Raw genomic sequence first — 13,213 nt, forward strand, 5'->3', positions numbered from 1 at the left:
TCAACATACCAGTCCATTCAAAGGGATGTACTTTATGACTTGTCACTCCCCAAAGAACCTACCTTTCAACATTCCCACAGTGATGGTTAAAGGTCAGTACATATATTTTGGGAGGAAACCTTCACAGTGGGATAAATGAGGCATCCTGGTATTCAAACAAAAATTGTAGCTAGTGTTGCCAGTTTGGGTGAGAGAAGATTGCCCAGGATATAATCCATATTTTGAGTTTTGAATGGTGACAAATACTCTGCCAAAAGAGCATGGAAATGGAGTGAGGTAGGACAGAATGGGAGGTAATTATAATCCTACAAAATGTAGGAGTATAGCACAAGTTCTAATAGGTCTTAATAATAAAGCCCAGAGTCAGATGTAGAGGTAAATGCTGAAAGATCAGACCCAAAGGAGCCAGCCACAGCCCCACATTACCTCACCAACTTCCCAGCTGAAAAGAGAGTGAACTCCTATCTCTTTCTGCCTCATATCACTATTTCTACCCAGCCATATCAAGGCATATCAATTACAGACATCCAGACCTCTACGGTTAACTAATGGCTAACTCTGAACTCTGATCTTCAGGCCAGCTTTATTTATTAGAATACAAACAAAATATTACCACATAGAAGCATCATGGAGTATGGTATGTTAGAGAAACTATTGTTAACAGATGTCTAGAGTTATGTATATGCTTACTGCACACAGTGAGTGAGAAGGCAGGGACTAGAGGTTGACCTGTGCAAGCACATAACACTCACCTGGGAGCTTGTTAGTATGGCTTGACCCCACTCAACAATGCCTGAAAAGGTGAGGTAGACTTAGATATCTTGGCAAAGGGGACATCATTAACAGTTTCTGATCAGGGAGTGCCAGAGTCAGAGCTACACATTGGGAAGTTAATGAAGCAGAGCTACAAAGAACAAGAGATCAAGGGAGAGAGATGTATTAATTGGTTATTCTGGTATTTCAACAGATAAAGCAGGCAGGAGGCGATAGGGGCTGGTGTGGGAGATAGTGGGAAATGACACTTTTCATACCAACTGATCAACAGCCCGAGGGGTAGAGCAATGCAGACAAGGGTAAATGCTGGCAGGTTCTTCAGACAGAGATAGATTCAGAATTAGATTTCAGGACAGGAGTCCAAGTGGGAAGCAGATCTAGGCACCATTCCCACAGAGGTGATAATTGGACAGTGGGAGGTGATGAGAAAACTACCACAGAAGAAAGTATGTTAAATTAAAGGGTCAGGAACAAATTCCTGGAGGGTGATGTCTCTCAGGGGCACAGGAGAGCTCATCAGTGGTGGACAATTAGCCAGAGAGGCTGGAGAAGGCAGCAGGATATGCGCAGTAGCTGGTCACCAAGTGGGACGGACTATATACAAGGGAGTAGGTTGGACTGAGATTCAGCCAATTCATTTCATAATTAATAAGTTGGTGATCAACTTCAAGAGAAAAGTTGGGAAAGTGTGAAAGCAGAAAACAGGAGGCAGATTCCACAGAAGCTTAGACAGGCTGGTATACCCTGAGTGCAGAGTGTTCTCTCACACATTTGTCAAAAGGAAAGAAAACACCCTGGAAAAGTCAAGCTGGTCTTCTTGCCTTACTTGAAATCCTTACTTAAATAAAATTGCCTCATTTGATACTTTGCAATACTATGGAGTTCTGTAAACTAAGAGTACCTGGTAACTAACATGTTAGAATTATTTTTGAGGTTCATGGCTCACACCGCTTCTGAAATATCCAAAGAATTGTCTGCATCTGTCCAGAGGTTCACAGCCATGTACTCAACACTGGCAACTCCCACCCAAGTCATTGCTTTATAATAACAACATCAGCCAGCACTACAAACCATGGTGGGTAAACATCAACAAATAAACCCATGAACAACAGTGGTTAGGGAGATGCAATGTTCATTGGCAGGTAGGTGAGGTCAGGTAAACTCAGGGGACACGGAATAACTTTTGCCTGTATCCACAATATAAACCATGGATCTACTGAAGCCTACTAACGCCCCACCCCCAGCAGCTCTTCCTTGGACATTTCACCACTCTCCACTGCTCTCCCATTTTCTCGGGGCAATCCAGTTACATAGAGGTCTCCAGAGTTGGTGGGGGCTGGGGAAGCTGCCTGTTAGCACCAGAAGCATGTACCCTTCTTCTCAAAGATATCTTCAAGTGTGGTTGAGGTGGAGGTGACATCAAGGGAAAACAGAAAGGAAATGACAAAACTGCAAATAGCAAGAATGCTGTTTTCATGCAAATGGCCCTAAGTAAAATGGAAGGAGGCAGACCCAGCAGGAAGAAATGGAACAGGGAAGAGATGCAAGAGAAAAGCTGAATCAGTTTTGAGTAAGAGAATTTCTGAGCAGCATTAGCCACTCTTGGAGAAAATGAGTAGGCTTTCTCCTCACATTTATTAGAATTTCCATGATTCTCTAATGTGGAAGTCTTTAATTTTCAATTATAAGACTAGAGTCTTCAGGTATATTTCAAAAAAGAGAATTCTCCCTTTCACATGCATGTATAATACTAACCACCAGTCCCTGGGGCCGAGTGGGGTGAGATGGATGGGGTGGGGTGCGGAAGAGGGGACAAGGTCACCTCACCTGAGGGGCATGAGATCCTTTGGATGACCTGTGTGGACAGCACCAGGCTAGTTTCTGGAAGCTGCACGGGGAAAGATGGACGCCAAGGAGATTGAAAGAAAGTTTAGAGATGCCAAAAGTGATATGGAAAACAAACTGTGTTTGTGGCAAGTTGACCTTGTTCTGGCGACACCGGTAATTGAATATGTCATCTAACTTGGTTTCTTTATTTGTGATACTAAGAATAATGTCACCTTTACTGTGAGAATAAAATGGGATAAGGTCGTGGAAATACAGGGGAAAAATGGTCACAGTGGCTGAGTATATACACAAGAATCCAGTACACAACTGGGGCGCTAGCTCTCAGTTGGGAGAACACTCATCTAGCATGCACAAAGCCTTAAGTTGGATTCCCAGCACCATATAAGCCAGGTGTGGTGGTACACGCTTATAATCCCAACAAATCTCAAGCTCAGGTATTGGAGTCAGAGGTTTAGTATGTCATGATCCTGCTCAGCTACAAGTTTTGAGGCAATTTGGGGTAAATGAGACCCCCATCTAAAATGGTGACGACGATGATGATGATGAGGGCAATAACGACAATGATGATGATGGTGATGACAATGACTATGATGAGAATTCTGGTGATGATGATGATGATTCTAACACACTCTGGATTAGAATATCTTTTTAAGAGCTTTAATAATAATTATTAATATAATTTTAATGAAGTGACTGTGTTATGGGAAATCTGCCACTGAACCTTTCCTGAAGTGTTGGAAAGAGTACAGTCTTCAATGGCGGCTTCTATGGGAATGTATAATATCCTAAGAGTTCAATGAGTGAACAAGGAAAGGGGTTGACATAGCTGCTGATTTGTTCCTGGCTGCATAATAATCTGGGTAGCTCGGTAAGGATGGCTGCTTCCTTGGGGTAGGAACTCTAATATGCCATTGATACATGGCAGCTTCTACAGGACGAATACATTCTACCCATATCTGCTATGTTGATTTAAAATCTGACTTTGGAAAAATCCATTCCTTGGCTTTTTTTTTATGGTTTTGTAAAAATAGTTCATATAGCTCCCAATGGTTTTGCTTTGATGCAGAGGTGAGTCATTGGGTATTGTGTAAAAGTGCTAATCTTCCCCCCAAACATTTCTGAATTCTTTAATTTCTCTGACATATTAATTCTAACCCCAGTCCCCAAAGCCCCAACATCCCTGAGAATCCCAGAACAGAAATTATAGCAATTTCCTGTAACCTGAATCAAATTCCAAGGTTGGAGAGCACGGGCCAAGTCCAGCCATTAATTCAAACAACCATGTGAAAGATTATGGTGGGCAGCTGTGATTCCATTAAAGGGGGCAATTTCAACTCCATTTCCTTGATAAACAGACACAAGCTCACCCCTAAATTGGGCTTGATAGATTTGATTAGGGGAGAGTTTTTTGGAGGTTGTGATTTCTACAGGAAAATTGCTGTTTGATGTGCAAGGCCAAATTGCACTTGAAATCTCCTTGGGGGCTGGGGGTGGAGAAGGAAGAGGAAAGAACACCTAGCCAATTGCCATCATCCAAGCAGCAGGGGAATCAAGCTGTTGTATTCAAAATATCTGTTAGGTATGCAGCCAGTGTGTGGTGCAGAATGTGTGCCTTATCAGGGGACGTGGTGATTAAAAGCAACAAAACCAAGTGTTATTTAAACAAAGCAAAATGTGCCTCTCCGCATTCTGTGTCCCATATTAATCTTTTTTTAGGGTAGGTATGTAGCTTTTGTTGGGGACACCTGTAGTTTTGTGTTTCTGTTTCTATGTTCAGAACCCAGGCATCTGAACTAGAAGGTATGGGAGTGGGCACCAATGATAGCTTCACAGCACAGCCTCTGATCACAAACAGAATAATGGGCTAAATGACAGTGCAACCTTTTAGTTCATTTGATTTGTGTTAGTCAAATCGAAACTTTACTTCTTAGGTCATCTCTGCCAGATGAGACAATGAACACTGTAATTAGTTCTCGAAACACTGACTAAGGATGAAAAAGTCATTAATGTTTTGTATTAGTAATCTGGTATTTTTTTTGTACAAGTACTTAAAGGAACACTCTTTAACATTGCCCATTCTGCCTGGCTTGGTGCCAAGCTTGTAGGGAATAGAGATTTACTGAGGACCTAGGTTGTGCCAAGAATACCAGGGTGCTTTAAGTATGTGGTCTCATTAAATCTTCCAGTAACCTTGGAGGTGGCTACTATTTTCCTATTTTCAAATAAAGATAACAAGTTCGGTAAATGTTTGATGTTTTAAATAGCCAAGATCTTACAGGCTGTAGGAAGTGGACTGGATGTGATCTAAAACCACTTATGTCCAAGTCCACATACTTGCAGTCTCAGAGATGTGTTGCCAGGGCTACGGGAAAAGGGTTTCACAATCCTCTGTCACTTTATGTAATGCCCTTGGGAATTTTTATAGAGATAAATTTATAAATATAGGCATTTGTAAATTAATAAATGCAGAAATTCATCAAATATATTTTAATAGATCAGTCAGTTTAAACTGAACTGCTATGATCTCCAAAGCAGAGATATTTGAAAATCCAGGCTCCACCCACTCATATCTACTTGTTACCAGAGTGAGCACATTTCAGTTCATAGCATCATCTCCCATAATCTTATAACTGACCAGGATTTTCCACAGAATCCATCCCAGCCACAATTCTCTAGCTTTTCTGCATCACTCCCCCATTGTCCTGTCTTCAACCATCTACCCATTTCAATAAGCTCTCAGAATTGGCTTTTGTGTAGATCAAGAACACTGTTGAGCTTCTGAAGATAATGCCACCCTAGGACATGAACCATTCTGGTGAGTATACCGGTCTTTCTGTTATCCTTCCCTTCTCATCCATCACTTCCTGTACCCCCTAGAGAAGGACTCCAAGCAAGAGAGTGATCTTAGAGTACTTCTTAGAGGAGCTGATCAGGATCCAAAGGCCCAGAACGAGCATACTATACAGATGTATACCAAACCCTCCATTGAGCTTATAGTTCACCATATTGTTCTCCACCACTCAAAATCCTGTGGTTCCCTGGCTCCACCACACAGCTTGACGCACACTGCTTTACTCCAACTGAGACTAATAGAATGATCTTATTCTGTGCACACTCCACGTGTTATACCTGATTTTCAGTATGAATTGAGAGCTTAGAGGTTTCATTTCTTGTGCAAGGAATAACAATAGCTATTTGCACTTATAACATCATGTTCAAATGGAAATACCCACGGAGGACTCTGTGTCAGCGTGCGTTCACCCAACATATGTCTGTTATTGAGAGTTATGTAGAATGGAGCCAGGCTAGGGTGGGATAGGACAGAGTATAGCTGTTTTTGTCTTTCAAGTCGGATACTCTAAATTGCTAATAATGAGTGGGAGTTATTTGTTCTTTACTGATAAACTAAATAATTAAGTAACAATTAAACAAGAAAATGTTTTACCATGAGTCTTGGACATTTTTTCTCTATCCACTTTTTGCTATTTCAGGATATTGACCAACAATTAATTGAATAAATATTTACCCAGGACTAATTGGTAGTAACACATTGTTAATTAATGCAGGTGTAGACTCTGTCTGCCTGGGACTGAATGGTCTGGAGAAGGAACTATCATTCAGCAAGCAGTTAGAAGTTACCTGGATGTTACCATCTGCTTCCTGAAAGCATTGAAATAACCTTAGGCAGGTGTCAGTCCAGATGGTCAGGATCCACCTGCAGCGGTGGGGGCAGGTGCTCTAAATGACCTGGAGCCATCACTCATCATCTCAGAGGTGAGATGATGTATCTCCACCATGACTGATGTTCACACCTTCACAGGATGGGCAGTGGCCACATGCTGTTGTAGACTACAAATCAACAGGCCTCTAAATTGTTTGAGATAAAGGGATGATGGTAGTTGCTTCTCCTTTTAAAAAATAAGGATCTACCCAGGTGTGATGCCTCCGGACTGTAGTACCAACACTGGGAAGTTCAAGACAAACTTGAATCCAGTTTAGGCTACATTGTGAGTTCCATACAAGCCTGGGCTACAGAATAAGATTCCCTCTCAAAACAAAACAACACAATAGATACAACAACAGAAGCAAAACCTTAAAACCAACAGCCACTTTCTTAAGTGTCTTTCAGTCATTGTAGATTCCTCTATTGAGAATTATCTATTTAGTTCTGTACTCCAATTTGTAATTGTATTGTTTGGTATTTTGGTGGCTAGCATCTTGAGTTCACTCTATATTTTGGAAATCAGCCCTCTGTCAGATATGGGGTTGGTGAAAATCTTTTCCCATTCTGTGGGCTGCCATTATGTCTTATTGACTGTCCTTTGCCATCACGGAAATGCAACTCAAAACAACTCTGAGATACTATCTAACACTGGCCAGAATGACAACTATCAAAAACACAATGACAGCCTATGCTTGAGAGGATGTGGAAAAAGAGGAACATTCCTCTTTGCTGGTGGGAGTGCAAACTCGTAAGACAACTTTGGAAATCAGTAAGGCGGGTTTCTCAGCAAAATGGGAATGAGTCTACCTCAAGATTCAGCAATTCCACTCTTGGGCATATACCCAAAGAATGCACATTCATACAAAAAGGACATATGTTCAATTATGTTCATAGCAGATTTGTTTGTAATAGCCAGAATCTGGAAGCAACATAGATGCCCCTCAACCAAAGAATGAATGGAGATAATGTGGTGCATTTACACAATGGAGTACTTGGAGGAAAAACCAATGAAATCTTGAAATTCGCAGGCAAATGGATGCAACTGGAAGAAAACATCATGAGTGAGGTAACCCAGTCACAAAATGACAATCAGGGTATGTACTCACTCATATATTGATATTAGACATAGGACAAAGGACTACTAGCCTACAATCCACACCACCAGAGAAACTAGGAAACAAGGAGGATCACAAGAGAAAAACACATGGTCCCCGAAAAAGAGGAGGGAGACAAGAATCCCTGAGCAAATTGGGAGGATGGGGGTCGGAGGTGAGAGTAGAGAGGTGGGTAGGGTAGAGGGCAAGAAAGGAGATGCCTTGAGAGAGGGAGCCAATATAGGTTTGGAGAGAGGTCTGACACAGGAGAAATGTTCGGGAATCCACAGGGATGACCCCAAATAAGAATCTAGTCAGTGGTAGAAGAGCTGCCTTTGATGTCCTTCCCCTATAATGAGATCAATGACTACCTTAGCTGCCATTCCTAGAGCCTTCATCCAGTAGCTGATCGAAGCAGAAGCAGGCACCCACAGCTAAACACTGAGCCATCATCCTTGAATCCAGTTGTGGAGAGTGAGGAGAGATGAACAAAGGATCCAAGACTGTGCAGGAAAAACCTGCAGAAACAGTTGACCTGACCTAGTGAGAGCACAGAGAGCCTAGTCATAAAACTGGGGAACTAGCATTGGACTTAACTAAGCCTTCTGAATATGGATGCCTGCTAGGAGTCTTGGACAGTCTATGGGACCTCTAACATTGGAGCCAGTGTTTATCCCTAGTGCACAAATGGACTTTGGAAGCCCATTCCCTATGGAGGGATATACTATTGCACCCCAGATACAGGAAAGAGGGTCTAGGACCTCTCCCAAATTGACTTTGATGCCCTGCCTCATGGAGGGCATCACTATCCTTGGGAAGTGGTTGGGGGTGTGTTGGGGGGTCAGCGGGGGGCATGGGACGGTGGGAGGATGAGGGAATGCAGGGATTGATAATGTAAAATAAGATCGTTTCTAAAATAAAAAAAAAGAAAAGAGAAAAAAATCAACAACCACGGGAGGCCCTAGTACTCAATAGGTCAGTCGATATGTGTTACATAGTTTCGGGAGCTGAAGGCTTGCCATCTACTCTAAACTCATCAGCATTTAGATGCCTTGTTCTTGAGCCCTTCTCTACTGATTCTGTGTACATCCTTTGGTGCAGTGGAGTCTGTGGGAGGCTGGGTGCAGGAAGACATTATGAGGAGACCCCACCTCTTTTCCATTATTTCCTGACCCACGATGGAACAGAAGTTACAGGTCCAAACAAGTCCTCTAATCTGTCTATGATGACAGCAGTAACGAGAAGGAACGATGGAGAGGTACAAGGGGCGAAATCCTACAAACATCTGCCTGTACATCTACCAGCATCACCAGGCTGAGAATCTCAAAGACAGTTACAGCAGAGATAGTCCATTCATTTATTTTACCCAGACACCCATTATTACTACCCTTTCCTTGTTTAGGTCTTGCATCAATATGCTTGGCTAATTTTTTTTCTGCTTAGCTGCCAACCTTGGGCAAGAGAACATCTGGTATATCCCAAAGGGCATTAGCCCATTACGAAAGGCAAATTGATTTTTTTAAAATTCATATATCAGCAGTCAAATGAAAAATGTCATTTTAAATTACAAACATAACTGTGCTGGTGCATGGCTGGTACCTGTGAGTAACTGGAATTATTTATGATTGTTTAATATTTGTTGGGGGCATTGTAATTTTAATTATGTAATACAAGGTGAGATAATTATTTACTAGTGCTGACATGGAAATGCCAATAATTACTTAATATCTGTTGGAAATTATTCAACAGTTTTTAATTAGCAATACATACTAAAGTGATTGTTATTCTCCAGCAAATATAAAAATCCAGCCATGAGAAAAGACACCTGGGACTTACATTAGTAAGTGTTCTAAAATGCATTATTGATTTATACACATTATCATACTTATGTTATTACTTTTCAATGTTTGATGGATTCTTGCTTTCATCAGCAAAATAACACAAAAGTAAAGAACAGCTATCAAAGTGGGCGATCAAGTAAAATAAAAGGCACTTATTACAATGGGCCCATTTGTTTCACACATCCTTAGGTTGCATCTGGGATAACAATGTTTGTTGCTATAGGCTTTCATTCACACACTTTCTCCAATTAGTCTATTCACTTCCATTACAGATCCCTAGAGGAATGCATCCAGTCCTCACTCTCAGAATGTCTTATAAACAATGCTCTTTGGAAACATACAGCTAAAGATGTGGGCCAGGGAGAATTGGCAATATCTACAAAGCACATTCCCTCTTTGGTTGAGTGCTTCTGCTCAGTTTTGGAAACCACAAGGATAAAATGATAAAAGAATGAAGAGACAATACCACTGGATAGTAATAAATGGTCTCAGGCGTTTATTGTATGTAAGGGCTATTCAGGAACACAGTTAGTTACTAAACACATTCCTCAGGGTCTCTAATATGTTAAAAACCATTTAATTAGAATAACATTTTTAGAGTTTGCCTAGTATTTCTTTCATAAGTTAGTCCTTACACAATGAAGTGCTTTGCTGAGAGGGGGGAGAGAGGGAGAAAGGGAGTAAAAGAAATACTCCATTTCATCATTTGCCAAATACATTTTGATGAATTACTAAGAATTGATTCCAACCATTAGTGTTATAACCTCAATTCCTCTTCCATTGACTTGTTACACCTTCTCTGAGAGGATGTGACATGGGGATTTATCCTCTGGATGGATACAGCATCATTATCATTGGGCTATATTATTGGGTGCATGGGTATGACCAAGTTAATCTTCTCTTGAGCCCTACCTCACTCTAGTTCCAGCCATTTACCTCTTCCCAACTGATACCAAAGACAACCATATTCCTAACAAGCTCCCTGTGTCTTCCACCACTAATACATCCTCCATCTTCTGCCTTGTGATGCCGGAGTTGGAACTCTATAGCACTCTATAGAGTTTTGTCAGCTGAGTTCTTGTTAGGAACTTCATCAGGAAACAGTACATGAGGATGGAAGGCAGAAAGAGGTCAAGGGTCGTGCTCCTTCCATTTTGCTTGTTCTTTGTGTCAGAATAACCCCAGAACATCTATTCACCCTAAAACCCCCTCACCATTCTCCCCACCCAGTTCTCAGTACAGTGTGCTGCTTGCCCATAGGGCTGTTCCATCTCTCTGTGTTATTTCTGTCTGCTTTTGAGATGCCAGGGCAGCTGCACACATCCTGGTGTCTTGGATCCTCCACAGGCTGACAACTTAGCATTTCCAATAATCCCAACTTCTCAATGTCTCCTTGTATATAGGAGAGTGGTGGAATTTGTTTTCGCCTCCCGGTGTCTTCCAACACCTTGTGTCATCATTCTCTAGACAAATGTTCTCAGGTAAAAAAAAGACCTATTATGGGTTCTCTTTTCCTGTAAGACTCTTGTATTTGCACCTCTACATGTAAATGCTGCCTCACTGAACACCATTGCTCAAGACCACCTCTCTATCCAAAGTACTGCAATGCTTGATCCAGTCCATGATGCAGTTCAGTGGTGTCCCACTCCAAGAAATGTGTCATACCCCACTATATTTGGCACCCCATTTCTCTAGTTCCAGAGGAGTTTGTATGTTCTTAATATTGTGTTATCATGAAAGCTTGTGGTCCTGTTCCCTCTGTCAGCTGTTCCTCCAAGGCAGGGAACATAGTAGCCTTTATACCTTGCTCCATGAATGGAATATGGAAGGTTCAATGTGCATATGCATTGCTTACCCTGAACTCATGTGCTTTGCCACTGTACAAGTCTAAATTAAAATCCTACAGGGAATCCCTGACTTTTGCCCTTCAGAGACCTGAGTTATCTTGCAGAATCTCAGGATGAAAATTTCTTTACTATGTCTTGGCGAAGTAATGTTTTCTTATGAGGCAGAATCAGAAAGACAGCAAAGGGAATGCTAGCTCACAGACAACATGGTATCATCTTCTAAAGTTGATCTACCAACAGTGAATTAAGAACAACCCTATATCACTGCTGTTCCTTCCTTAACAGATGTAGAACAAAAAGCCAGTAACAATCATATCTGTCATGTGCATATAAACACTTAAATATTGTACGATTTCATTAAATTCCAACAACACCTCTCTAAGAGAGAAATCATTATCCTACTTGCAAATAAAGAAAAAGCTAGCAATAAGGCTGGGATTAGAATGAGATATATGATGCCTTCACCCTGGAAGCAAAATTTTAAAAAATGAGAGACAAAAGGGAAAACAAAGGAAATCTCAGTAATTTCCACTTACACTCCAATACATTATTTTAACAAATAAAAACTAATGAAAACATCAATGATAGAAAATGTGAAAAATTAAAATAAGACCCAGTTTTTGTCACCATTTTCTTTTCCTGGGATGCCAGACACTTCACTGCACTGTTGAATCCTACTATACCTTGCCAAAGAATGTGCATCCTTGCTAAAAGGAGCTAGAACACACACCCAGGTTGTCCTAATTTCAAAACTCAACTCATACTTAACACACTGTTGTGGCCTACATGATGGTAACATACTTTCTATGGGGTTTATCAGTTACTGCCGCTTGTAGACATGCACATTTTGTTTGGTGTCTTGCAATCGAGGCAGGAACCTCCAAAGTATGTAATTGCTTTTTGCATATCATATGGAACTATTTTTTCCCTAAAGTCAATGGAGCATATCTCTGGTTCTAGATGTCATGTATTCTGAAGTATCACTGTAAAAATGATAGCTAAAAGGTACAATGTCAACTATGCATGTACTGTTTACCCATCTATCCACTCATTCAACAACAGTCCATGAGTACTTGTCCTATAGCAGTCCATTAGCATGATACATGCAAACACCTGCAGATTTTTATCTGAATAAACGGATAAAAATGACAAGAAGTGAGATTCTGTATTCCTGAGTATAACTCCTGAGAAACAAGGCAGTAAACTATGAATGACGAACAGAAGCCATTGCCAGCGGCATAGCATTCGAACAAAGAAACCATGTAGTAGAGACACAAAGTGATGTTTGGACAGATGGCTATTGTGAATTTATGACCAAGTTCCATACCCTAGGTACTACATTTCCCTTCCTTCTTGCATTAAATTGGGATATAGCAACATGATTAAACTTGTGATTCAGATTGGCTTATTCCTAAAATATCAGTATGGTTTCTCACCCCAGAGAAGTAGAAACTCAGCTAACTTTCCACCCAGAATTTCAGGAGAGAAACTGAGCACCACTGGGGGCATCAGCAAGGATCAGTGGAAGCCACCTTTCACACCTCCCAATCCCACTCTTTAGCTTCTCAAAGACCACATCTTCTTGTCCGAAAGCCATCCATGAGTCCTGCAGTCTGAGATGATCACAATCAATGGGCATTCATTAATCACTTCCCCCTCTGTCCCAGCCACAGCTCAGATAGATGATAAATATTGAAGTCTTCTAACCTCAGCTCCCCAGTCAAGCTCTCTGATCCTCTAGTCATTCTTGTTGTACTATGGTAAGGACCTTACCATCTGGCTATTTCTTGCTGATTTGGGAGTGGCCAAGCCCAGCAGCAGCTGCAATGGGCTGCAAAACCTCAGCGCTGTGTTCTTGTGCTTGGATCCATAGTCACAAACCTTTTAACCCTCTCCTTGGTAACCTTCTGCCAGTGTGTCTCTCTAGTACACTGACTCCTAGTTTTGAGAGAACAGCACTGGAGATGTGGCATGGGATGTGATGAGGGGTGCATGCACAATGAAGGGGTTTCAACTGCTTTATGAAGGTTCTTCCTGTGGTTTCATGAAGGCCCACCAGCCTAGAAGAATAGAGGTGCTCCATGG

General features: G+C 41.4%; 1 protein-coding gene across 1 annotated transcript in view; it reads right to left on the minus strand.

Moving 5' to 3' along the window:
* Window positions 1-13,213, minus strand: part of Ntm (neurotrimin) — a 969,232-nt gene that overhangs the window by 537,281 nt on the left and 418,738 nt on the right. The window lies entirely within an intron of this gene.

The sequence above is a fragment of the Mesocricetus auratus genome, unplaced genomic scaffold (genome assembly GCF_017639785.1).
Source record: "Mesocricetus auratus isolate SY011 unplaced genomic scaffold, BCM_Maur_2.0 Super-Scaffold_100022, whole genome shotgun sequence".
Classification (NCBI taxonomy): Eukaryota; Metazoa; Chordata; class Mammalia; order Rodentia; family Cricetidae; genus Mesocricetus; species Mesocricetus auratus.